At 46.4% G+C, this 24,307-nt stretch overlaps 1 protein-coding gene across 2 annotated transcripts in view; it reads right to left on the minus strand.

Moving 5' to 3' along the window:
• The window catches only part of rhbdf1b (rhomboid 5 homolog 1b (Drosophila)), a 46,032-nt gene extending 24,367 nt beyond the window's left edge, over positions 1–21,665 (minus strand). For both annotated transcript variants that reach the window (XM_062526515.1, XM_062526514.1), the window contains exon 1: positions 21,337–21,665. The gene's annotated coding sequence lies outside the window, so the exon portion shown is untranslated. The remainder of the gene's footprint in view (positions 1–21,336) is intronic.
• Between the last annotated feature and the right edge of the window lie 2,642 nt (positions 21,666–24,307).

Raw genomic sequence — 24,307 nt, forward strand, 5'->3', positions numbered from 1 at the left:
CACCATACTGACAGGGCGAAGCGCCACATCCACCGCACACCATCTCAGGAAGCAGCGCTGTCGTGTGAACAATCGTGCCCTTTTGTTAAAGAGCTTTATGATACGGCAACATCTAATCCACCTGCGTTCCCCCCGGGCAGTTTTATACACCAGCGAGTACACAGGAAACAAGAAAAGTCTGCTCCCTTGACAGTCCAAGTACGCAGCTCTTCTGACTTGATCATATTGCCCCCTAATCCTGGCTTAATACATATATACAATGCCTTGCTGATGTGACTGCTGTGGCACGTCATCTGACCTGTTTAAACTTGAGGATACAGAAAAGTAGATCATGAGGTCTCCAGCGCTGGTAATGTCTAAGGTATGTAAACGGTCGCTACAGGGAAGGTGTGACTTGGAGACTTAAGGCGAGTTCTTGAAGTGCAGACCTGTTTTGCTCCACCAGAGGACACTCTTCCTCCAAAAGACGTCCCTTCTTCAAGGACCTTACATGCTCACCATCTCATATGTTTCTTGGTATTTTGTCTTCAAGGTTAGGCATGGGTTAAGGTTAGGGTTAGGATTAAGTGCCTTTAAGTCAACAGTGGCAGCGCTGCCTGGAAGACGACGTTGGAGGCTCAAAACACCATCGAGCGTCTCATATACAGTATGTACTCTCTGTATGTAAAGTCAAGCCTACTGTAGCTGAACATTTTATAGCTATGCACTGCATTGAAATCTCTAATCTCCAGGCCAGACTGACTATCATGCAATAGTAACAGGAATGATGAAGCGCTCTAAAATCTCTTGTCAAGCCCCTTACACACTCCCCATCTTACTGGACGTTATATGTACAAACTTCTGTACAGAGTATGTCAATCAAATCAAGTTGAGAGCTTATTATACAGCAGTGGGTTGAGAGCTGTGTGTGCAGTGCATCAAAATCTCTTAGTTGCGGAAGAGGCTCCCTTTACAAAGTTATTACAGTAACTGTAATGTGTTATCTACACACAGGTTCATGTATTGTCATGTATTGTCAATTTATTCATCAAAAGTCTATAAACATCAAGTTAAGTTACAGAAAAAGAAAGGGGAAAACTTCCCTGAGTCAAAAATGTTTGTCGCAGTAAACTAAACTACAGGGTACTCATCAAACTTTCTTTGCTTCTTCATCAAGATATGCCAAATCAGTCCAGTTAGAGCTACAGTACTACGGCGCATCTACGTGGCTGATTCTAGATCAGTGCATGGGACGGACACTCGGAGGGAGAAAGAAAACAGGTGACAGGCCTGAGATGGAGGGGGCCCCCACACTCGCTTTCCATGACTCTACTCACACTTGAAGGCCATTCTGCGCTGTGCTTCACTACAAAACCATATGGCTCGTGTTTGGAGCGGAGCGGCCTCTCCGTGGCCAGAGCGTAATCACTTCTAACAGCGGAGGACCCCAAGGGCCACCGTCTACTCCAGAAGGCCAGGCATCAAAGCAGGCCGCGCCAAGGGAGGAGTGACTCATTGATTAAAGACGTAATGGCCTTACGGACTTGCACTGTTTTGTGGGCTTAGTAGAAACCTGCCCAGAGAAAGAAACGGGCTGGAAAAAAAAGTTGTTTATAGGTAGTTTTATGTCTGTATGTCTGCATGTTGCCTTAACAGTAATATTTATAAAGGAGCTTTTTTCCCCAAGGGGGTCAAACACAACCATATGTTCGCAGCAAGAGCCAGGAATATACAGTAAAATTATACACTAAGGACAATTGCTATCTATCAGGGAGTAACGAGTGTGAAGTGTTTTCCCACATCAACCAAGTGGACTCCTTTAAAGCCCAACAGACGCATAAATCACTGAAGCGCCAGCTGTACTTACACAAAGACAGCTAATTAAGCTAATAGCCGATGCATTATTAAACAGACAGTAGTGAGCACCCCGGCCCGCAGTTAATGTCAGCGTCTGACTTGATGAATATACTAATGACAGACGTCTGAGCGAACGTCCACAATCGGGGATTACGCTGGAATTTGAAAACAGAGGAAGGATGGGTGCGTGTGATAACACTCATGCTCAGTGTTCAGTGAAGTGAACCCATTCTAGGAAAGTACACACACTCCCAGGCTGAAATAATGGCTTGGTTTGGCAACAGCTTACGGGAGAGAGACTCAATTCTTCAGTACTTATTTTGGTAACAGGGAGGTGACATATCCTTTGTGTTTGGTGGATGTTCCCATATGCCTGTGTGGCAGATTGCAGGGCCTTGCGAATATTAGAATCCCTTGTCTGAGGTGTTCAAACACTTTCTGTGATGTGTAAAAGCAAATGTCACAAGCAGAGATAAAAAGCCCTATCTTATCAAGCAGGCTGGGAGAGTGAAAATGATTGGCTGTATGTGTGTGTGTGTGTGTGTGTGTGAGAGAGAGAGAGAGAGATTGAGCGTGTGTGTGTGTGTGAGAGAGTGTGTGTGTGTGTTTGCCTGTGTACTCAGGCCTGAAAACTTCAGGATGTTATGAGAGTGTGCAGGGGTTGTTTTGGATCATCTTTTTTTTTTTGCTTTTCTCTCCACCATCGTAGGAGGGTGCTGGCAGCCGCTGCCGTTTGCCCAGGGGAAGTGCTCCATCCTGGGGCACACCGGAAGGAAAGTGGCCCATTTACGGGACACAGGCTCTCTATATGAGGGGATGGCTTCTGGTAAGGAATTCCTTTAGACAGCCACAGCCCAGAATCAAAGCCTGTGGGCATGTCGTTTTCCTTTTTTTCCCCTCTCTTTTTACATTTTTTTTCGAGGTCTGTTTCATTTTTGAAACCCGATGTTCTCTCGGCGGTGGAACACAAAATTGTAGTGGCTCGTTCCCGCCAGCGGCAGAAGCCGGGTCATTAGCGAGGTCCCTCGATTCGGGAGACGATGGTTCACCCGGCCCCGCCAATCTCAACAAGCCACGCTCCATTCAACGCTGGCTGCTGCGCCACAGTTAGCCTCCCCTCCCGAGCATAATAGAATATAGTCAAAAGAAAGGAACAAAATAGACAAAACCCTACACGGAACTTGCTTTGATGTAAAGACCCGCTTTTGTGGTAAAACAGAAACCCAGTGTCCTTTTTGTTGTTTGGAGAACGTACAGTAAACACGATCCTCTAAATAGCATCCCACTGCTCTCTCCCCACCACATCTCCCAGTGACATGCGCTCTCAAGCCTGTGATTTTAGCCTCCTGGACGACGGTCGAGGGCCCGAGCGCCAGGGACCGGGAATCCGCTTTTCCAGCAAACACAAGAGGGGGGAGGGCCATTGTTCTCCTTCATGCTCAAATGGAATCTGACACGACGCCACACCGATATCCAAGCAAATGAATTCCACGCGCATCTCTCTGATTTCTCCGCTGTCAGTTTTCTGTTTTGACAACCAGATTTAGGGGGTTGGAGAGGGCAGGCCGGCGCTAATCCCGCACGCTGCGAAATACATGACATATTTCCTGCCGTCAGATGGGCTCCACGCACGTCATAGTGTCCTTAAACACATCAGGCTGATGAAATTATGCTCCTTCTCCCTCTCTCTCTCTATTTCTCTCTCTCTCTCTCTCTCTATTTCTCTCTCTCTCTCTGTCTCTAAGCGATAATGGCAGGTCTTAGCACTTTCTGCACACTCTTCCTCAGGAGTGGTCTACCACAGCATACAGCCCCCTGGGAGAAACTGCGGGGATCAAATGTTTTGGAGTTTCCCACCAGCATGGTGTCAGAGCTCAAAATCCGCTCTTCCAGCGAGACCTGTACTGTATGGCTCAATACTCTCCAGACCTCGGGGTTTGGGTTTGGTTTCTCATGTTTTGCTCAAAAAGTGCTGAGGCTTGGACAGGGTCTGGTGGCGTGCTGAACCCAATCTCTGGTGGTGAAATGTGGAGAATACACAAACAAATTGGTTCGCGGGTGGGAGGTGGGATGTTCAGCGGACCTGCAAAGAGTTGGGTTACAAAAGGTCTCAACTACAGTATTTTTGACCAAGTTGGTGACTGTTGTTGGAAAATGAACTGGACAGAAATTCTTAGTGTAAACGCTTCAGGGAAAAAGACCCATCCCCTTCTGCGAAGGAATGCACAGTCCACACCAGCCCTCTCTAACTAAACTTTGTTCAGCACACTGGTGTGTCTTTGGTTGGAATTCTTCCCAAGGTCAGCTTAGTTTTTAACATCAAGCTTAAGACTGCTGACTCCAGTTCTTGCTACCTTATACCTTTGCTGAAAATTACACTCATACACTGCTTTTACATACACTGACCTCCTAACATGTTCGAGGCATGGTAGGATGTATGTAGGATTGGGTATTGTTCAAATTCTGTTGATTTCGATTCTGCTTATTGATTCTAGTTCCAACATTTAGATTCCAAAATGTAAAAACATAACGTATATGTATCTTTATTCTGTATTCCACGATAAGTCTATGCTCTAAGCCTTGACTAGATATTCAAAAAGAGAATATTCATTTCCAACTATTGATCAACAGACATATGCATGATCAGAAAGATCGGAACCTTCAAGTATCAAATTCAGTTCTGGAATGTTGAATTGAGTGTAGAAAAAAAAACCAGCACAAAGGTCCTCTGTTGATCTTAAGCACTGTTCGACAATCGAGCATCCAGGCTTTCTCCCCATTGTTTCCTCATACCATATTGGCTCTGGACTGTGTGAGGTATGACGTATGTATGGTCAGTCAAGCTCACCACTTTAATTTGCCTGCACATTCCACGCATTCTAGCAGACATTCTCTTCGTCTTACTCTCCTGTTCTCCGTCTCTCCTGCTGTCAGTGTGACTGTGTGGACCATAATTTTTACTGTGTTAACCAACACTTCCTACGGCACTCTCCCACACTGAATAACTTGCGAAACAATCACTCTATTGTACAATTATGGAAAACTGCAAGAAATTAGGCTGCAAAGATGTTCACAAACTGCCTACAAACTGCCCACGCGGCCACTGTGAAATCAGTAAAGATGAAGTGGGTGTTAGTATCATTTACCCCAAACACCAGAAGACCATATCAAAAATTCTGCTTCTTTGCTCATCTTTACTGTTTACGCAAGAAGCAGCTGAGTACTAAGAGGACAATGAATACTGAAACTCACACTAACCACAGATAACCCCATCTGGATTATAAGATCAGTGTTGTTTAAGGAAACAGAGCTTAAGACTCTTTAAGACTGCTACAGAGAGAGGGAGAGGGGAAATGCTAGTTGGTCTGAGAGAGCAGGAGTCACCATGTCTGAAAGGTACACATATGCGTGCATGAGAGCGAATGCAAGCTGGCGATGTGCATGACAGACACAGACAGGGTGCGTGTGAGAATAAGTGTGTGTGTGTGTGTGTGTGTGTGTGTGTGTGTTGCACTGGACAGAGAACAAGGTCGGTATTTTGACTCAGGCCAGATGTTACTGTTGGATGCCGAGTCTCACGTGGACAGGGCAGGGACTCAGGGACAGGGTGTGGAGTGTGTGTGTGTGTGTGTGTGTTTGTGCACGTATTTGTGTGTTCGCGTATTTGTGTGTTTGAGTGTGTGCGTATGTATGTGTTTGTGTGTATGTATATGTTTGTGTGTATGTGTGTGTGTGTGTGTGTGTGTGTGTCTCTGTACTGGGCCTGGGCCGCCACACGCTGCTGTGATGGATGACCTCATTTGACAGTCACTTCCTTCCTGCAAGCCGTGTGGCCGCATCCCTGTACTTTGAGACTACGGCATGTGCACACACACACACACACACACACACACACACACACACACACACACACACACACACACACACCACACACACACACACACACAATGCAGTCATGCCACTAGGGCAGACAAATAAATATTCAACCTACTGAGGAAGAAATAAACCACGTTCGACTGGTACGGGACAACCGCTCAAAAAGCATCCAATGACAGACCAGCTCTGTTCCCGAATTAGATATACTGGGTATTAGAATCCGATTGCAATCCTGGGTATTACATCCTGACTGTCTTTTGGGAGAGGAAGGTTCCTCAAAGTGTACAAGAGGTCCAGTGATTCACCAGTGAATCTGCTGCGTCTTCAACATTTTGAACAGTGACTAACATTCTTCTCACACACTTTTTGAGGAAAAAATGGCATCACTTTATGAGTCAATCCCCTCTTGAATAAAAACCTTTCTTTCGGACTTCTCTGCTGAGTTGGTGATAAACACATGATGGTCTCCCGGGGTGCTTGATAAACGCCTCCGCGCAGTAATTACACAAAGAGCGGAGTTCTGTGGGGCGCCGGCTGGGATGCCGGTGCGTGAGGTGGAGTGGAGTCCACCAAAAGAGGCCTGTTGTTCCTCAGAGAAGAATGGGTGGGCAGTGTGATGCACTGTGGCTGCAGGCGAATGGGAGTCCAATCAGCGTTCGACAGCAAGTTCAACAGCAAGTTCAACAGGGAGTTCAACCACATTCACTAGTGAGTTCAACCACATTCACTAGTGAGTTCAACAGGGGATCCCATCCAACATTCTTCTTCTTCTTCTTCTTCTTCTTCTTCTTCTTCTTCTTCTTCTTCTTCTTCTTCTTCTTCTTCTTCTTCTTCTTCTTCTTCATCTTCTTCTTCTTCTTCTTCTTCTTCTTCTTCTTCTTCTAGGGACTGTGGTTTAAGAGGCTCCCATCTGACTCCTAGTCTTCTTCTTCTGCTTCTAAGGACTGTTGTGGAGCCTCCCATCTGATTCCCATCTGCTTGCTGCTGTTTTAATTGCAGTGTTGAGTCTCATTAGCGAACTCCAACCATGAGCAATTAGGAGTTTGTCAAAGCCCTCCAAGAAACGTTCACAAAACGGAGAGAGGCATTTATCTCCTCAGTGTTGTTGTGACCGTTGTTGTTTCAGGAGAGAGGTTTTGTGTCTTTCTTTTGTGTGTTGAAGCAAACCACCCAGGAGGAGAAGCTTTCACGCCAAGCTGGAATGCCACTGGGAGTCTGAGACGCTGAGGCGCTGTTTGCTTTGGAGAAGGTAGCAACGTTACATAAGGCTGCGGTGAGCACAGACAATGACACCGCAAGTCAGCCATCTGTGGAGATGAAGACCCGTGACATCAATAAAAACAAAGAGAGAGGCTGCATTTCTTTGCGTCGACAATAGCGGTATTCTGAAATCCGGAGGTCAGTGTGTGTGCGCTTCGCTATGTGTGTGTGTGTGTGTCTGAGAGCCTGTCACTGCAGCCATTACCAAATGCAGAGGGACACGGTGTATATCTAAAAAATCAGCTCGGATTTTCCTGCATGGCTGGCTGGCTGGCTGCTTGCTAGTCTGGGCACACAGTCTGGGCACGGCGTTCCGCGCGGATGCTGGGGAAATGCCTCTCATACCACCGGGGCAGCCAACGCTGCTCCGCATCATTTCAGCCCGTCCGTCTCCTCGAGAGCCCGGCGTTGAGTTAGCGTGAGCGTGAGCGTGAGCGTTAACGCTAACGGACGGACACTGACCAACACTAACACTGACTCAGCGGCCATACCACGGGACAGCGTGGCGTTTGCCAGCCCGGGGGGGTCACACCTTTGCCTTCGCAGACATAATCATCCCCTCTATCGTTGTGCAACTGTTCCCCAGATGAGGGTAACACGTGCGCCGCCATTTTGGCACCGATATTGTTTTTCATATCCTCGAAAACTCCCACGTGCCGGCGAGTATAGGCCTCCAGAGACGGCGCCAGTCGTTGGCAGGAGCTCCATGCCCGCTCGCTAGCCATCCATCATCCTTCATCAAGAGCGCGACGGCCTGATAATGAGAGTTTACTTGAGTTCATTAGACGACTGATCTATGAAATTAATCCGCCGGACGGCACCGCGAGACAGCCCCCGCCGAGCCGTCACGCAAATGATATCGGTAAATAGAGCAAACCTCCTCTCGTTCGGCGGTGCTTAATCGACCCCGTCGAGGATGAATGGAGAAGTCTGTAATCACGCTAAGGCCGTGCTTGTGTTTTCCGCGAAAAAAAACAAAAAGGTTTCTTTCTGGGTCCCTGCAGGCAGACGGCACACAGCCGACAAGAAACAAAACAAAATCCTCAAAGGACTGTTGTTGTATGCAATGCATATCAATATCAGCAACGAGCAACATCAAAGTCCTTTTACACTTGCTGCGACAGAGAGAGGAGAAGTGGCAAAACAGCTAAGCAGTTCAGGATTGCGAATATTCTTTCCTGACTTGGAGAGCACCCAGGTTATAAAGCTAAGAGGTTTTTTGAAAGCCCTTGATGGAATTATTGACACCAATCTATTCATGTCAAGAGACTGACCTGTCGAGATGAAACAGGTGAACGGTCCTTTTTTATCAAAGCCATTCCGTTAATCTCAATACGACTCGACTCTACACTGAGCGAGAGTCATCTCTCCCTGAACACATGGAAGTCATTTACGATCCTCGAGTGGTTCTGATCATGGAGACAAAAACACAGTGACATATGTTTATGATATATTTCAAGGTAAAAATCCTCTTCATCTCCACGTCAATCATATGAATCACATTATGTTAAAGGAACTCAATTTTGGAGAATCCACTCAAAGGGGATTTTTTTTATAGCCTCTGCCAAAGAGATTGGCTCTGCTCTAAAAGCACCAGTGACGGTGGGTTTTATACTCGGGGTTTTGATTGAGTTACACGCTAAATGAGAGTCCAGTGAAGCAAACCACATTATGCACAGGATTAGCCATTAGCCATCTAGCTTCTGTGGAGAGCAACTCTCAAGAGAAGCAAATGCTTACTGTGTTGAACACACAGCAATGGGAAAGGATGCGCTACAGTACATTTAACTGGGTATCAGTAAATATACAAAGCACACTATTTACTGTATGCACAGCAAGCACATAACCATTTAAGTGAACCTACCGGCTTCAGTTGAACTCGCGATATTGTTATTGTCTGCATTGAAAGCTAGCAGCTGCGGTTGATTAGCGTAGCTCTCCTAAAGAATGATTCTCACAAGGTGCAGGCACTCGTCCGAACCCCAGAGCGCCCGCCGAGAGAAGATGGAGGGATGAAAGACAAGACACAGAGCAAGAGGAAGAGAAGGAGAAGTCTGAACATATTGCGGCCGGACGGGAGGACGGGAGGTGTGCGTGGCTCCGAGCCCCGTTTTTTTTTCGATCCGATCGGCCAACAAGCGTCTCATTGTCTGGCGGAAGTCAGACGCTCTCTGTGTTTTTTGAAGTGGGTCCATGATGTGTGTGTGTGGGGGGGGGGGGGGGCGACAACATGTGATCTCCATTTGCATACTTTCCAGAGCCAACCAGGCCCTGGAGCTTCTCCCAGCAGGACAGCAGCACCACCACCACCGCACAGGCTCAATGTGTGGGCTATCTGATCTGGGCTCCGTGCCCCCCCCCCCACACACACACACCATAAACCACTCCGCTGTAGCGACAACGCTAGCCAGCTAATTGAGAGTGTCACGGCGAGCGCGGTCTCTCCCTCGTGGGCCGTAAGAGAGAAGTGCTGTGGAGACCCATTTGGCTCCGTCTGGGCTTCGGTGTGGTCATCTCTGTGATGTTTTGGTGAGAATCGCCGGCCAGGAGCCGTGGAGCCGTGGACGTCCACTGCTGTGGCACAATCAGGCCGACGAATTCCAGCTCGTAAATTTCTGCCGAGCGTATTTCATAGTCCTTCGCTCCCCGTTAAAAAAAGAAAAAACATTTTCAGGGAGACGTTTCTCATTCTTCGCGGCCACTCACTTCAAAGAGCGCGCGGGTCGGCGAGCAGACAGAGCATTCTGGAAACTGTCTGCCTGAAGGATTGTTTCCAAAGCAATCTGGGACTGGTGACAGTAGGCCAAGAGAAAGAACGCTCGATGTTATGATCTGTCACGAAGGGTTGCCTATGGAGACAGGGGGAGAGATCTCGGCAACTGGCACCATTTAATACACGCACACAGACACGCACGCGCACATGGACGCGCGCACACACACACACACACACACACACACACACACACGCATGCCATCAGACTGGGCGGGTGCTGCACACACTGCCTAAGTCAACACCGCCACCAGACGCCATCAGCTCAAATGCAGACGTGAGCCACCCAAACGTCCTTCATCTGCCTTGGCACCGGCACACCCACTGCACCGGCAGAATCCTCTTTTATTGAGAACCCTTGATAAGATCAGGCCGATTAGAGTCCGTGAGAATTAAGTCAATTGCCAGGAAGCTGGCATGGCCTTATGGCGATGGCTGGGCTCCGGGCAGACGTAAACCCGCAGCTAATCTCCCAGTAAGCCTCATGGATCCAAGTTTCTAATTGTCAACATGGGCACACACAGGCCACACATTTTACACTGTGTTGGACTCAACACGACTAGTCAAATCTCAATGAGAATTTTATAACACTGATAACGACAAGCCGCCTGCAAATACATATTTTTGAACAATTTTTGTTGTGATAAATGGCTCTCTATGAACGCTGGACCATTCAATGCAGTCCAAGGTAAGGTGGAGCTAGCCTCCTTGTCCAGGACATTGCTTGGGGTGTTTGAAACATTTCCAATTGGTCACTGACACCGTGGTGACCGGTTATCCCCTGCTCCATCACACCAGACACCCAGACAGCAGAGGTCGAGGCGGAGTCACAGCTATGCAAACAGATTTCATCAGTGCACCGTTAATCTTCCCTGGTAAGCCCATCACATCCAATTAACAGGAGACTGCAATTTCACCCAGCAGTTTATTTATTTATTTAATTATTTATTTATTTCTTCCTTCACCGAAAAAAGAAAAAAATCCTTCCATTTAACTGGTGGCGCCCTCCTAAATCAGCTTCCCGCAGGCCGTGAGGTTGATGTACAAAGCCCCTGATCGGTTCGTAAATAGCGGCACTCTGCCAGTCTTGGTTAATTTCCTTGATGGGAGGAGGGCTGATGATCCTGTCGTGGGGAGAAAATAGCGCCATCAGGCTCAGTCTGCTCCGCACGCTGCTTTGGTGGAAGGAGGGGAGCTTTTTTTTGTCTTTCGCTTGGTGGTTCATCGCCGAGGTCTGTGAAAAGCCCCGTTTTTTTGGGGGACAATGCGCGCCTTCTTATGAGCCCCTCTCAAGCTGCGAGTTTAGCATAAGGGCTTCCTCTGTTGGCATGCACTGTATGAGAATAGAAAAGCCAATTGCCCACAGATGCCTCGCTTGACAAGAAAAAGGGGAAAAAATGTGCCCGCTGAAAAGAATATTTTGTGCAGAGTGTTGGAGTAGTGGTAGGGGGAGGGTTTCAAATCTGATAATTATCAGAGTGTCTAGGATGCATAAAGGGGGCACGGTCTCCCCAGCGTGCGCAACTCTGGGTCTTTTCAGAGCTGATTTGTGTCCGCTGACAGACAAAAGAGCGGAGGAGCGTTGGAAATGAGACGCAGCCGAATACAGTAGGGCACTTTAAAGGGGTCAGCTGTGGGGCTGCTCGGGTAACGGACACGCCGCGTCTTCTGCCTGCGGTTTCCTCCAGGAAACTAATGCGCTCTCTCTCATCTACTGCGCCTAATGGCACATGACATTAATAACACGTCCGAGTGTTTCGACCCGAAGGGGAAGGCCGAGTATTACATTTCCTTTTCAAAAAACAGCAGGAATGTCCCGCTCAAATAAGGGCTTTTATTTGACTACTGAAAAAAATACGCTCACGCTCCAACCTCATCAAAGCTCCTCTCGTATTTACATAACTAGTGCAATAACAACTATATGCACAGTATGTTTTAGATGTAACTAAGCACCCTTGATATATATATTAAATAGTAATACAATAGACAAAGATATCTGAACTGCATTATCTCAATAAACTTCCTCCATAACATCCACCAGGAGGGCGTAGCTAGCCTGGCACTCGTTGAGTGTGGAGGGCCGGTATGCTGGGCCCGTCTCAGCTCCAGTGGGCCCAGAGGAAGCCCAGAGGTGCGCTGGGCTTTGTCAACAACATCAGAGGAGCGCGCAGACAGGCCCGCCGGGTCACAGGAAGTGCAGCTCCGAGTGCGCTGGAGATGCGTCTCCGTTTCCCTGCTTCGGTGTGTGTGTGTGTGTGTCAGAGAGACGGTGTGTGTGTGTGTGTGTGTGTGTGTGTGTGTGTGTCTGAGTGTGTGTGTGTCTGTATGCGTGTGTGTCTGTGTGCGTGTGTCTGAGTCTGTTTGTGTGTGTGTGTGAGAGAGAGAGAGAGAGACTGTGTGTGTGTGTGTGTGTGTGTGTTTAGTGTACTTTCAGAGGAACTCTCTAAAGATAGCTGAGAGAGTACACCCATACCATCAGCATGCTGAGGCAGCTCTCTCTCCCTCTCTCTCTCTCTCTCTCTCTCTCTCTCTCTCTCTCCCTCCCTCTCTCCGTCTCTCTCTCTCTATCCGTCTCCAACTTGTCTGCCTGAAGTTGTTTAACATCACACACTCAGCGAGCCATGGGTGGTGGACACTGGCTGACATACTGGTGGGGGAGGCTCTGATTAAATATGGCTGAGTCATGCCCCACTTGCCAGCATCATCAGCGTAAGAGCTATTAGACGGTAGCTTCGTTAGAGTTCCACGGGGGCCAATCAGGCAGACTGACAGACCGCAAGCCTGCACGGCGCACGCACTGCTGGAGGGGACTGCTTTACGTAAGACCGCGGCACTACCGCTGATCATACCGGGGCTGTTCATACTGTGCTAACTCAAAACAGACTACTCAAGACACTGACAAACATGCGCGCGCACAAACAAACAAACAAACAAACAAACAAACAAAAACACACACACACAAACACAAACAAACAAACACACAAACACACAAACACTCTCTCTCACACACACAAACACACACACGCACACACACACACACACACACACCAGTATACAGTAGATACTGTATAAGTATATATCTGTCGTCTTTTCCATCCATCCATCCAGTCCCATTCAGTAGAGGGTGAAGAGCATGATGATAGGAGATTCCTAACTCTTGGCTAATTATAGCGCAAATGCTACAGCAGGAGCTGAGTCTGCCTCTGGAGCTGGAGCTGGGTCTGGGGCTCGGTGCGCATGTTTCCTGTCCAGGGTTTCCCCCAGAAAATGTGTTAGTTAAGGTGGTGTCTGTCCAGGGGAAGGGGGCGTCGCCGTAGCGTCCCCACCGCATCGCCGCCACTGCCCTACGATGAGGGGGGGGGGGGGGGGGGGGGGGTCGAGACCGTTGGTTGAACTGCAGCCGAGACCGAGTGACAACGACCGAGTCTTTTAGGAAGCAAGTCTGAGTCGAGACCGAGTCTTAAAGGAGTCAAGGCCACATCAAGACCAACCAAATAAAGGGGTTTTCATAATTTACATCACCAAGGATCATATAACAGTTCAATTCCCAAAGGGTAGAGAGGGGATTGTTGGCTACAGGAGCAGTCTAGCACACACTTATCTAAATAACTTCTTTTCCGATTTACTTAAAGACAAGGAGGTCAGCTGAAGTAAAAAATTAGCAAAAGCAAAAGTCAGCATGTTGAAAATGTTGAATTTTGACACTAATGACAGCAATATACCTGGATTTCGCATTCATTGTATCAGATTTAATTGAATCAGCAACCAATTAAACATCATTAACACAATTTAGACAATATTATACCTTAAAAGTGTAAGTTTATAACTCCAATGCAGGGCCTTTTGTATCTTTCAAAATCTTTGCACTGCTCAGCATAGCACCATAGGATATATTTTAAAGCCAGTCAATATTATAATATTCTATTAAAACCAAGAATATTTGTAATGGTGGATATTTTAGAATATAGGCCTATCATGAAATAAAGATGAAACTGTATGAACATGTAACATTGCGACTGTATGGTAAAGTATGGTAAAGTTAGTGAATTGTGATTTAGTAGCCTAAAGCTGCAATTCTTTGATTGGAGCTGTATTTGTGCCTGTTGCTCATATACTGTAGCCTAAGAGAGCCGGAACGTTTTTAATGCTTTTAAAAAACATAATTAGCGAGATCGTACCGCATTGAACGCTAATATTTTGTCACTAGCAACCAAATCTGTCATCTGACAAATACAGTTGCATGTTCAGCTCTGGACAAAAACATTCAGGAATTATTTCTACAAAACGGAAACGTGCGTCCCGCCCGGTCGGGATGAACGAAACTGGCATGGGAGACAAGAGGCTATGTTTAAAGTTTAAACTAGCCTGTGTAAACCTCAGACAATTTCAGTATTGTACAACACGTGAATGAATAGCCGTCACAAGTTGTTGTTAGCTGTAGGCTAGATGGCACAAGTGTTTGTCACAACAAATTACAAGATGCAGTGGGCTATGCATTCATAGTAGACGAGTGATTAAAAAAAAAAGATAAAGCGCTCAAAAGTGTTATGCCGCTCATCCCACACATTTGGTAGATTCAACGGAGAACCATTCCTGTGAGAGTCGTCAAATCTAGCAAGGTTTAGGCTATTTGTGTTCGCAGTCACTCTGAGATATGCGTGGCAGTGGCACCTGACCTGATATCAAATACTCATGCTGAATGAGCGCGTCGCCTGTGCGCATAGGCCAACTCGATTTGAAAAAGTTTCTTTTCTTTATGCGTTCTACAGAGAAGGGAGACTAGCGGCTACGGTTTGGAATGACATGGAGAAAACATGACAGAGTAATACGGCGAATATCACTATACATAATAGTTATTTATTTATTTATTTCTTGAAGACGCTAGTTAAGGCGGCAGCCCTGTGTTGTTAAGGCGGCCGCCGGCCCCGGTACAGTTCACGCACCCGACTTGTCGTGCGACATGTTGACGTCACGGGGAACGTTGTAACCATGTATACTTGCGCGTGGTAGTCGCGACACAATTTGCAGTATTCCCCTGAACAGAGGCACGGTATCCATTGACGTTAATGGCAGTAGCAACTAGCTTCTTTGCTGATATTTCAGACTTAGCTTGCACAACTGAAGGATTAGCCTACCATCTCGTTTATGAGATGAGCTTGTGTAATCTCCCTAAATGGAAAGATATATAGCCTATATTTTTTTAGGTCTAGCAGATATCCTTTGGTTGAAAATAAATCTCTTCCTTACCTTTTGCTGGAATACTTATGTGCCTCGGTCCTAGTCATTTCCCCCTAATATCCTCCTGTTGCAACTCTCACTGGTAACTTCGTTAACTTATCCAACGTAGTTCACGACTGTAAACAAATCAGTCATCCAAACAACTCTCGCTGCAGCCTAGCCAAGTTAACTTCCCACTTCTCAAACTTACTATTATTCAAACTTCATGACTACAGTCGTTTTAAAAATGAATGGGCTTATTTAAGATGTTGGATAGGCTTATGATAATGCCTGAATGTGGTTTATGTGGTTGATGACTGTAGAAGGACACTGGCTCCGTGAGCTTGGCTTCAATCTCTTCCTAGTTGTCGTGCGAGGTTGGCGCGCGCGGCTGATAAAAAATGTTCGGTGTCCGACAGGTCGGCGCGCGGCTGAAATGTGGCTTGCGACACAGGAAATTACGTCATTTTGACGTCACATTGTCGCGCGACAGGTCGGGTGCGTCGAGTATACTTCTAGCATTAGCAGGAAAGCGCTGCGGGAAACCCTGCTGTCAGAGTTCACTGGGAGCAGGTGAGGCTCAAACTCCAACAGCTGGCTTCTTTCCTGCCTGTGTGAGTGTTCGTATTTTTTCCACCATGGAATTTCTCACGGGCCAAACCAAATGGGGGGTGAATAGGAAAATCAAATAAACCGAGATGTTAGAGAAAAAAAAGGTAATGATTAGACTGAGCACTCTCAGACATCAACATGCTACGACTCAATGGTGGGGAGGACAGAAGTCCCCAATATCATGTCTAAACACAGGAAGCACAGCAGAGCACATCTGGCACTGGTCTCTTGCTGAAAGTTTCTAAGATTCCTCAGGAAAAGAGATAGAGAGAGAGAGAGGAAGAAAGAGAGAAAGGGAGAGAGAGGGAGAGAGAGAAAGCGAGAGGGAGAGAGAGAGAGAATGAGAAAGGGAGAGAGAGAAAGAGAGCATTCACACAATTCCTGCAGGTCAAAGACCACCTACTTGAACTCTTTTCAATAAGCAAATTAAACGATGAGGACCATTACCCAAAATAGAGTCGGGAGATCTGCACGCGCTATATATATTCCTGACTCCTGAATTTACGGCCCCCTATGCTCCATCCATCTCTCTCTCTTTTTCTCTCTCTCTCTCTCTCTCTCTCTCTCTCTCTCTCTCTCTCTCTCCCAGATCACATCACTCAAGCAGACTGAATAGACACACTGAAGACTTTCTCTGAGTTTAACACAGCCGTTAAACCTGGCAAACCCCTCCTCTCTCCAAAATCCACTCCACCCCCACCCACCCTCTCTCTCGCAGCCCCGTCAGACTTGGTTTACACTGAGATCATTCATCATGGGGCTTCCTGCACAGAGAGAGCGATCAGGTGAAAAACCTGAGATTAGTCATGGGCCGACACCTCTGAGCTTTAAAGGGGTATTTCCCTCACGTCAAGAGGCTCCCTCATATCCAACGGTGTTTTCATTTCCCACCAAGCGCTGTGTATGAAATCCCCGTCTGCCTGTGAACCGGATACAGATAAGCGTAATGTGGCCTTGCAGAGAAAACAAACCCAAAAAGTAGGATGGTTCGATATTACTTTTTCACACGCACGCACACGCGCACACACGCACACACACACACACACACACATACTGAGGATTTAATAGGGCAGAGTGCATATAAACTTCCCAACTAACATGACCCTGCATGTAGGAAGTGGGGTTGGTGTGTGTGTGTGTGTGTGTGTGTCTCCACTCCCCACCCCTATACCCACTCTGTGTGCTGCTCCGCCCTATCAGTCAGCAGCCCCAGCGGGGAGATTAGAGAAATCCCAGGGGCTCACTGTGGATCAGCTCCCATCCTGATCACTTTCTGTGCTGCCTGTCTCTCAAGGCAAAGCCAGGGAAAAAACTATTACAGCACAGATTACGGTAACAGTGAAATCAAAAGGCATTCTCTCCAGATTTCTCTTAATTTTTGTGGTCAGTGTGTGTGTGTGTGTGTGTGTGTTTGTGTGTGTAAGTGTGCATGTAATTATGTGTGTGTCTGTGTGTGTGTGTAAGTGTGCGTGTAATTATGTGTGTGTCTGTGTGTGTCTGTGTGTGTGTGTGTGTGTGTGTGTGTGTGTGTGTGTGTCCGTATTTGTCCCACCAGTACTCTGCCAGGGTTTGGGATACCATACTGCCAGCCTTGAAATAACCCCCGCCTGGCTAATATCAGAGCTGATTTAGAGTGCAGCTGAAAACATGTCACAGCCTGTTGAGCCACCAGTCAAATGCTGGACCAGGGGAGAGGTCCAAAAGGAAGCACTAACAGAGGGGGCGGGTGACAGAGGGGTGGGGGGTGGGGGGCACTTACTAACAGGAAACATTATTGGCTGACCCAAATAAATATGGCTTCCCTCCATGGCCTGTGTTTGAATGTGTGGTATGAGTGTGAGCAGAAAGGGTGTGTATGTGCATGTGTCTGTGCATGTGTTTGTGTGAAATATCCACAAGTCAGCATTAATTTCTGCGCATGGAACGCATCACTGTTCAATCCCTAAAGATTGAACATCTCATCTTTTAACACCCAATTTATGTTCTGGCACTGATTTTCCTCAGAAATGACACCAGTTGGAATTCCAAAGCACTAACTTGACACATTCCACATGTTCATACAGCAGTGTTTTTCTCTGTCGAATTTAATTGTGTTTTTTCCTTTCTAAAAGAATAAAAAAGGACTAACTGGAGATGATTTATGACATAGTGAGAGACGGCTAATTGGTTTCAGACATGTGTCTAGATGGAGTGATGATCTCGCCGAGAGGAGACCAAAAGAAACAGATAATGCAGAGAACAGGAGACGGAAGCAGAAAGAACAAATCCCAAAACTCACGATAGACCATTATCACTCCATGAGTCACACCTCTCACCGCCCTCATCATCGTAACAGCCTCTAGATAAATAGAATGTGGGTTATCTGATGAAGAACCGCGGTGGAGCCGCAAGCCTCTATCTAGCGGAATGCCAAGGAGGACGCCTCAGATGCAGGAGACAACTGTTGCATGTTAAACAATGAGCGCCGCTGATTTGGCCTTGTCTCTGGGATGAGCCTCAACAAGTTTGTTTGGCTTTTTTACACAATGCACGCATAACACCTCCATTTCCACACACACACACAAACATACACAAACATCCACACAAACATCCACACACACACACACACACACAAACATCCACACACACACACACACACACATGCACGCACACACATACACACACACACGCACACACACACACACGCACACATCCACACACACGCACGCACGCACGCACGCACGCACGCACGCACGCACACACACACACACATACAACACACACACACACACACATATACACACACACACACACACACACACACACACACAATGCTGCCTTCTACTTTTCTGTTTAGTTTCCAGTGCACAACCCTAAGCCCGATTTAGAGGGACCCACAGAGTTCAGGCTCAGCTTTGAGCCATAGTGGGATGTGAATGACTGCTTGGATGAACCCGGAGAGCCGCATCCGCACATGACGCGGCAGCGAGCACACACAGCACAGGGCATAACCCTGAGACGCACAGCTCCGATGAATAATTCAGAGATGCGGTGTCAGTTCAGCAAAAAGCACTGACAGAATGACAGCAACGGGAAATTCTGTGTTATATTATTATATTAATATTCGGAGGAACATGGCAGTTCACGGCCTCAGCTGACGCGTAACCCTGAAGAGTCAGTCAGTGTGTGTGTGTGTGTGTGAGTGTGTGTGTGGGGGGGCTATTTTTATAGGGAGTATTTGGATGAAAATTACGATTTTTCTGACAGGTATTGCCATTGCGTTTTGATTTTGCAATATCGTTTTATGAAAGATAGGCTCCAGTTAAATATTCCAAATGTCACAAAAGTTGGGCCCTTTCTGATTTGTGAGCATGCCTAGTACATAGTATGGCAATCCAGATTGGTGAGCATCGCTGTCTGTCAATGTTAACCACTGGGACATTGGATTTGCAAGCTGTGCAATAAATTGCAGCCTTCGTGATTAGCTAATTGCTTGAGTTAAAATTGCAATTTCGATTAAAAATCTATTTATCTGTCAGGCCTAATGAGTGTGTGTGTATGTCTGTGTGTGTGAGTGTGTCTGTGTGTGTGAGCATGTGCATGTGTGTGCATGTACAGTGTGTGTGTGTGTGTGTGTGTGTGTGTGTGTGTGTGTGTGTGTGTGTGTGTGTGTGTGCGTGTGCCAAGTGCCGCGCAAGGCTTGCAAGGCGAGTATTTGTCATAGTGCATGGACACTAGTGTGAGTGTGTATGTCATCATGGAACATTCAGAGAAGGCTGACAGACGCCAGAGGGATGAGACATAGCCCCACACGTCTTCCAGGAGCACGCTCTTTTATCTGCAGGCCCAGGGGTTATCACATTTAGCAGCCATACTCTGACGTGAAAAATAGCATGTGGGTCAAAATATGAACCAGACCTGTAAATACAAAAGGACTTGGCCTGGGCTCACACACACCACTACATGTGCAAACCTGATTAGACTAAAACAGGCAAAAAACACAACACAAAACAGACAAAATGCAGACAAATTATCTAACCTCTTTAACATGCACGCATACAGTCACATTTATTCCAGGAAACACAAACAATTACAGGGAGAGAAAGACAGAGAGAGAGGAGAGAGCAAGAAAGATTTATAGATGATGCTATAGATTAGAATATAAGGTGCCCTTTGTTTAAAACAAACACAAACAAACTGTGTTACATGATCCACTGACTTTGTTTTTCCTCAAGACTCTCCACCAGGATGTGACATGTCAGAGACCTCTGAGCTCCCAACGGATTCAGTCCTTCCTGTCAGTGTCATCCACACAGGAACTGATTCACTAGTCTCCACACAGATTGACTGGCTGAGTGACTCAAGCCTGACCCACGTTCACATCTCCCCAGCACCCTCAGCCTCAACCAGATGCCATTCTGGATCCACAACAACAGAACATCACGGTCTCCTCCCTTCTTCAGTCCATCTCCGCTCTACTCTACTCAACTCAACTCACCAACCGACACAACCCTGTCCCTGTACACTGTTGCTGCTGCTACTCCAGTTACACTGATTTTCACAATATGACATTACGGTTGTTGTTTTATTTTCATTTTATTTTGTATGGCATGTCTTATACTGTGTACCTGGTTGAGAAGACAATAAGATAATTTTAGATTTAGAATAAATTAGCATAACATGCAGAGTATATAGGACCAATAATGGCACATCACATAGTAAACAGGGATTTGTGTCTGGATACTAGTCCAGTTGCCTTGAATTTCAATCTAATGTAATAGACAAACTGGCATGTGTAAAGAATCTCAAACAATTTCGTTATTGGATTCTTGATAGGCCTACAGTATGATCGTGTAGTAACATGGAGTTTAAGTGCCAGAGTATCTACTGACAGACCTAGACACAAACAATGAGGTCATCAAGATGACCAGAGGTCACACCACTGACACTTTGGAAACAAACTTGGTAACTTGGTACCAAAACTACAACAGGAGTTAATGCTATTTCGACAGTCGGTGCAGTGATTTATTTGGCCTATATGCACCTTCCACAAAATAGTGTTGTCAATATCCCCTCAATACATGTTGTTCTGTTTATTCACACTGGTTAAAATAAAAACGTAAACCTTAGTCCTGTGGTAAACCTACACAATATTGTTTTCTAACCCCTCCGTTACTGACCGGTTAATGCAACACTTCTTAGTTATTTTAATGCATTTCTGATGCATGACATAGGGCTATAAATGCGACCATTTCATTAATGAATGAAGACATTATACACATTTTACAACACGATGCGTAATATCGCTGTAAGGGGGGATTGTATCAGCGCCAACTAGCCTGCTCGTACAATTTCATAAAGAAGCGGTTGTTCTTTAACGGGAAAGCCCCTTTGGTTTAAAATATGAAGATTGCCCACTCCTATTAATCAATAATGAGGAGAATGCAGCGAGAGTTCCTTATACCACGGCAACATTTCTACATCTGTGGTTATCACCGATATCTGGCATTCAAAGTATGAAATCCATAAATTGTATGGGAACATATCTGACATGTATCATTTAGTGGTCGCATCAGGATGAGGCATTCCAATATTGCTGCTACCGTAGTGATGGGAATGAAAATGCGATAAATGACAGTAACATTTAAATGTCTTTAGAGCCGGTCCGTTAATGCCATGTAAAGATTATGATATTTCTGAATCGGATATCAAAATGTAACATCTGTAAGACTTCTGTAAGACACCGTAGCAAATTGAAGGCAAAGAGTGAACTGTAGTAGTCTTACCTTACTAAGGAATTTCAGGACTGCAGCCACAGGGTCCGTGCATCCACCGGTAGATAGCCTATGAATAGACTGTCTTTCCTTCAAATGACACAGTGTGTCAGTTATGTCACTTCATAACTCTACCACGGAGCTGAAAGATAACGGCTGGAAGGAAGGTATGCATAAAATATTCGCCTTTCCCAACTGTTCGCTGCCGCGTATGAACCTCGTTTCTTCCGCGCGCTCAACCGCGAGCTGAAATAGCAGGTTCAGTGGATATGGTATCCTTTTCTCTTCGCGACCAGTAGGCTATATTCCCACATAGTAGCCCCGAACAGGGCGGCGAGTTTCAGTCGGTCTGTAGTTCAGTTTCACCGTCTAAATACGCCTACGCGCGAGAATGGCAACGTGTGGGAGGCAACGTCGAAGTGGCAGTCAGACGCCACGGGCCAATCGGCTGCTCTCATAGGCGTCGGCTGGCAAGCTCTCATTCATATCCACTTGTTCCAAATCCGAGAGCTGTTGTGCATGTTAACCTCTGGAAACAAAAAAAAGAAAAACAGTTGACTCAACAACAGGTCATCGCAAGATGTTTGTGAGTTTCATGTAGACGCACCACATGAAACTTAGCCTACTGAAATTAGTCATTCAGTCGATAATTCTTGTCTCTTCAAGACTGAGTAGGCCTAGTTGTAATGTGTAAAGAGTCACTTATATGTCTGAAAAGGCACTATGTATGGCACCCTATACAAAAGGTGAGTTTGATCCATATCAGTTAATGCTTGAAAAAGGTTCTCTCACAGTTTTATTTTACAGCTTCCACTTTAGGTTTCCCCAGGTAGTCAGTGAAAAGCCTTCATCCATCTACAATTGTTCCCTCTGCCTCCAGCTGCCGCTGATCATCTCAGATCAATCAAGCAGCATTTGGGCTCCTGTCCTGCACACCTGAAAAGATGTTCTGATGATTTGACGCAATCTCAACATCTAAAAAACTAAAAAATATATGTGGTTCCCCCCTGATATTGGTCCACGGTGTCAAGTCACACAAGATAAAATAATCCCCTCATGCCAGATGCAGTTGAATGCGATGAAGGGCGCCAGCCTCTGTTACATACATAGTCGCAGCGGCTTCCATTTTTCCCTCATCATGTTTATTTATGGGGCATATCGTGTGCACCGACTGGATTAAGTAACCAACGGACACGTTCTGTTCGCACTGAGGTCCAAATAGACGGCAGGTCTTAGTGTGTCACACAGGAAGCGTTAAAGTTAAAGCCAGCGGCGGCAGTTTGTGACTCAGGTGTCCATTTCGTTGTAGCTCATAGAATGGCACCAATACACCACAGTCTAGAGCGGAGTGTATGAATAACCATCGAAGGGCCCATTGGAAAAAAAAAAAAAAAAATCAGCTGAGTCCCTGTTGCACAGTAACCTTGGCAACTGTAATGGCATTTGTGGCCAGGGGACAATGAAGTGAGTGAGGGGTGGGGGGGACCATGGCATAAATCTCTGGTTACAGGAAGAAAGGGACGTTTGTCCGCCAACAAGTCACTCAGCACGGACCCTGAATGGGGCGACGCTGTGAATGCAACACACAAAGACGCAAACAGGAAGGGCTGAGGAGGAAGGACGCCCAGCGGCCAGTAGAGCCCAGCCCCAAAAAACCTGACCGTGTGTGGACATGCAGCCGCCTCATGGTTTTCGAGAAACATCTGCCTTTGATGAGAAGCTGTGTTTTATATTGCTGCGCTGTGGACATGACCTATACTCAAACGACTCAAATAAACAATGGGCTTTTATCGAGGAGAGAGACTTTTGGTTTGCCGAGCAAAACAGGACACCGTTATGTGGTTCCTTTAAAAGTTGTGTGTGTGTGTGTGTGTGTGTGTGCATGCACAAGAGGATGAAGGGACAGGGATCTGCCCGAGGATGTGTCCCATTCTCCTTCCTGTAAACCAGAATCATTCCTCTTGCAGGACGTGCAAACGTCCGGCAGGGATTTTCCATCACCAAACACAGAATCCTTTCTCAGAAGGTGCCAAGAGAAGGCCAACCTTTCCATGACTTTGTCTTCAAAGCAGGAGGATCTTTTTAGGAACTACGTTTGAATCACACTCATCATATTCTAATTACATAATTATGCATGTTGTTACAAGTGAAAATGTGGCCTGGAAACACCCCCCGTTATCATGAAAACAGTGTTCATGGCCTCAATCAGTTCCACTAGTTTTCAAAGGCCATAGTTGCTCCATGCCCTACAGACCTCCCTGCCTAGGCTGTGAAGACTGGAGAGCTTTGATGGCAAACACACCAACATAAGCGAGTGGCCGAAGCAAATCCCTCACTGAAAGAAGAGAGATGCATTTATTCTGTAAAGTGCCTGATTGCGTGATTGAAAATAGAACAGTGACGCAGGCAGCAAAATATTGCGCTATCACTTAACTGAAGGTCAGGTTTATGTGGAGATGACATTTAAAGCTATGCCACAGCTATGGATTGCAGACAGTCTGAGGAGAAAAGCACCATAGAAAAAGCGAGAGAGAGAGAGAGAGGGAGGGAGAGAAAGAGAGAGAGAGAGGGTGGGTTGTAGGATGCCAGTGGCTCCACAACCATGTGGAAGCCATTAAGAGTGTGACCTGAGTTTAACCCTCTGTTATCCTAACTCTCCTCTTTCAGGTTTCTAGCCTCAGCAAGCGGGCCCACAGGATATGCTGCGTGTCTCATGCATATATTTACATATAATATCCTATTCATACTCTCCGTTTGCTCTCCTTCACTCAGACAACTGATTAACTCCACACCATTGTCATGTGTGTGTCTTGTCTTATTACTGTGGTTGTGCAGTTCAACATCATAGGCGTGCAAAGCTGTGTGACTTAAGATGATTTAGCCGTGAACATGAGATTTATGGGATTTGTGGTCCGCAAAGAACAGTTCTTTCAACAAGTGTGGGCGTTAACAGAGGCTTTGAAAGCCTTACAGAGAATGGCAT

The sequence above is a fragment of the Sardina pilchardus genome, chromosome 22 (genome assembly GCF_963854185.1).
Source record: "Sardina pilchardus chromosome 22, fSarPil1.1, whole genome shotgun sequence".
Lineage (NCBI taxonomy): Eukaryota > Metazoa > Chordata > Actinopteri > Clupeiformes > Clupeidae > Sardina > Sardina pilchardus.